This window comes from Arvicola amphibius, chromosome 1, assembly GCF_903992535.2.
Source record: "Arvicola amphibius chromosome 1, mArvAmp1.2, whole genome shotgun sequence".
NCBI classification, from domain to species: Eukaryota; Metazoa; Chordata; class Mammalia; order Rodentia; family Cricetidae; genus Arvicola; species Arvicola amphibius.
Window position 1 is genome coordinate 179,874,807 of NC_052047.1, and position 4,053 is coordinate 179,878,859.

At 41.6% G+C, this 4,053-nt stretch overlaps 1 long non-coding RNA gene across 1 annotated transcript; it reads left to right on the plus strand.

Annotated features, from left to right (window-relative positions):
- The first annotated feature begins 1,682 nt into the window (after positions 1 to 1,682).
- LOC119805836 lies at positions 1,683 to 2,842 on the plus strand. The gene is made up of 2 exons (XR_005284006.2): positions 1,683 to 1,838; positions 2,571 to 2,842. It is a non-coding gene; the product is annotated as an uncharacterized LOC119805836 (long non-coding RNA).
- Positions 2,843 to 4,053: the final 1,211 nt, after the last annotated feature.

Here is a 4,053-nt window from a genome sequence, read left to right on the forward strand (position 1 = left end):
TGTAAAATACCAATTTACATTTATTACCAATGACACTACAGGAGGGAATGATACTGGGATGATAACTGAGATAGTCCCACCAATCCCATAAGACTGAACCATAAAGCACATTCCATACCTGGCATAGAAAAACTTACAGTTTTCTAGGAGGAAATGGGAGACACACATTTGAAGAAGGAGGAAGTGTTCACATATATTCACCATCAGGAACTCCAACCTGTGGTGTGGTATGTGTCGTGACTATGGATTTTCTTCTTACAAGTATATTAAAAAAAAATAGAGAGCTATAACCAAGCCTTACAGTTCCCTCTTTGTGGAACATATTTGATGCTCCAAAATTGGTACTTTTGTGTGCAAGCCTGGAAGTCTTATAGAATAAAGCAAATGATAACAAAAGGATAGCCTTCTTTAACTAAAATTTAGAAACACCTAAGAGAAAAAAATGATAAAATTCGTAACTCTCAAGAAGTAAATCAGTTGTGAATAAGTATCAGAATTAAAGAAAGATATTGAGGGATAGATTAGTATAAAATAGTAGCAATTGTATGAAAACTAAAATTAGTCTGCAGAATTTGACCTTTCTCAACAACTATGTCCATTTATCTCTCTCTACTCCTTTGGTCAACAACCCAATCCCAGTACTAGAAACTTCATTTGGTGACAAGAGATGGCCAGTTTGTACTCTGACTCCCCCACTATTTGGTGACATCATTTAGATTGACATCATTAATGTATATGTTTTAGGAAGTTTCTACTGTATTAGGCTTCTATACTACCTCTCAATTGCCCTTTAAGTTTAGCTGTTTATCTCCATATTCTCTCCTTCAACCCTCTCCTCCTCTCCCACTTTATCCTTCTATTACAGCACCCACCATCCCTCTATAATTATCCCTTTCTTAGTGAGATCTATTGGTACACTCTAGTACCTTACTTTATACCTACCTTCTATGGTTCTAGGTATTATAGTTTTGTTATCATAGACTTAAGAATGAATATTCACATATAAGTGAATATATAACATATTTGTTTTTCTGGTTCTGGAATGATTTTTTAACCATATCATTTGCCTGCAAATTTCATGATGTCAAAAAAGAAAAAAAAGAAAAATCAGTTTGACCAAGGAAGACTCCCTGAGTAATCTCCAATAGGAAAAATGACCCAGATGTCTGAGTTCTACATCTAAAACAGTTCAAAGACTGCTGCCTGAGATGATCAAGCCTTACAGGATACTCCAGTCAGGACTTGATCATAATTCTAAATTTTTTTAGGTCCCTATAAGATTATCAGTGCCACCAATCAGCAGGAAGTAGCCTGGAAAACTATGCCTACATTCCCAAAAAAATGGATTATGGATGTTTGCCTTTGTTTAAAATGTTGGTTACAAGTTGTTATGAATAATGGTCAGTAAAAAAACTAAATAAAGAAGATTTTATTCAGAGTTCTTGTTTTTTTTTTTTTAAAAAAAAAAAAGCAGGGGGAAGTGCTGTAGAACAATGGTCCGTACCCTGTCACTTATATTTTAAATAAATGCTGATTGGCCAGTAGCCAGGCAAGAAATATAGGCAGGGTGACCAGGCAGGTAGTAGAGGCAGGGCAATGAGAATTCTGGGAAGAGGAAAGTTTCAGTCTGCAGTCATCAACCAGACACAGAGGAAGCCAGACACAGAGAAAGCAAGATGTGATTGCCTTGCCCCCCTCAAAAAAACACTAAGCCACATGGCTAACATAGACCTTAACCTTTTGTTTACAGAGACTGGTAGTCAGAGATGGGTTAGATCTCCCTCCCCCAGGCAATCCAAGACAGGATATAAATGATAGAGTGTGTGCACCGATGACAGGTAAGTTTGGAAAATGGGAAAATGGACCCCAAGAGAGGCATAGTCATGTGTCCTGTAGCGGAAGCTCAGGCTTAAATAAATTTTGTAAAAAGGAAATTGATGGAGGACTCTCATTGGGTAATAAAGAAACTGCCTGGCCCATTTGGTTGGCCAGCCCTTAGGTGGGCGGAGTAGACAGAACAGGAAGTAGGAAGTGAGGTAGTTGGCTCAGTCAGATGCTACGCCTCTCCTAAGTTAGACAAACTGCCATGCCTCTGCTCAGGGAGAGATGCGATGAAGCCAGCCACCAGGTCAGATGTGCTGAATCTTTCCCGGTAAGACACCATTCGTGGTGTTACAAAGATTATTAGATATGGGTTAGTCAAGATGTGAGTAAGAGGCTGAAAATAATGGGCCAGGCAGTATTTAAAAGAATACAATTTGTGTGATGTTATTTTGGGGCATAAGCTAGCAGGCGGCTGGGAGCGGGGTGGCGGGAAGCCGGCCCACAGCTCATCACTACAGGAAATAATATTTGGAGGCCCAAAAATGTGAGCCTATTCCACCTTGTCTGAAGGTCAGAGAGTCCGAGCTTGTTCAAAGTTGTTGACGATAACTGTAGCCGTACACCCTGAACTAGGGTGTGGTTACTTTATATTTTGTACATTAAGATGGCCCATAGACATACATCCACTGCACCCTGACCAAATGTTAGAGAATTCAAGTATACTTCTGCTCTTTCTTTTGAAATAGGAGGTTTGACCTGTGACATGGCTGCCTTCAAGATACTTGGTCTAGTGTGGGTTCACTACCTAAACAACAGAATGCTTAACTTAGGATAGTTACTTGATATCTCAAGTATTGGGGCAAGTAACTGTTCCAGTTGTCCTTTGTATCGTTAAAATACTCTTTTGCCTTCTTCCCCCCTTTTGTATTGGGGGATAAAAGTGTATGGAAAATAAACACAGGTGAACTCGGAAGTCAGAATTCAGCATTCTGTATTCACTGAGTCACCCTCCCCTTTATCCTGTGTCTCTGGGAGTTTTCCTATCTCTGTTCTCCCATCTATCTTTTCTAATCCTCATGACCCTGCCCTGGAACATACAAACCCACCATGCCTAGAAGCCCAGCAGAAGTCACCACAAAAAGGTGGCTCATGACACTCTTTCAAATCTGTAACATGTAGCAAGTTCTATACTGATGACACCATTTCTAATGTCTGTTGTAAATTTCTTATGTTTAAATTCTTCATTCAGGTCAATAGCAGTACACGGCTTCAAACTGCTTCCCTATTCAGACTCTTTAGTCATTTTACTCACCATTGTTCATAAATGAAAATCAAGACAATCTCCTCAAAGTTTGTGTACATTTGATCATTACAATTGCCATTTCCTGTTTATCATAACCAGAAACTTCCTTAAATCTTAACTTTCAAGCTACATAGTATAAGTCCCGGTCTCTGGCCCCATCTTTGGAAGCTCTGCCCCTGTGCCTGCCAAACCTTGACCCCTCCCCTGAGGAGCTGAGGAGTGTCAAGGAAACCTGCCCAAACCTTGAACCCTTCCCCCCCCCCCCCCCCCCCCCCCCCCCCCGCAGGAGGGTCAAGGCAGCCCACCAAATCTTGACCACTCCCCGAATCTATTTAATCTGCTCCCTGGAAAGTCTCTTTCTTCCCTCTCCCTCTCCCTCCCCGCCCCACCATGGTCATGTTGGCTGCTTCCGGTTCCCATTGGGGATACCCAAGAGCGCAGGAATCCCATTAAAACCTGGATATCCTTTAATTTGGATTGCTGTGATTTGGCTTGACTGGGATTTTTGTCAGCAGAGAGCACTTGCTAGGAAATATTCCTAATGTCTGGAGATCCCACCGAAATAGGGCAGCCTTTCCCCGCAGCCTATGGCCATGCATCCAAAGTGCCCTTGTCCACAAACCAAGCTCTCCATACCAGGCTAAAACCGGCTCCCAGACTACAGTGGCTATGTCTTCGTGAGTCCCTTTTTTCTTGTCTATGCCATAGGGTTTGGAGGGACCCATTCATATTTACTTTTCTTGACTATTGGACTCTTGTGGAAGATGCAGGTCCACACCAAGAGTCCAATCTGAGCAGCTAGGCTGGGCCTAGCTGAAGTGAATTTTGTTTGTTTAGGGATGCCTAGCATTCTATTTTCATGGCCCCATTTAGGCCTAAGACCTATTTTGGCAGACATGCTGTAATAGACTTAGGCCACACAGCTG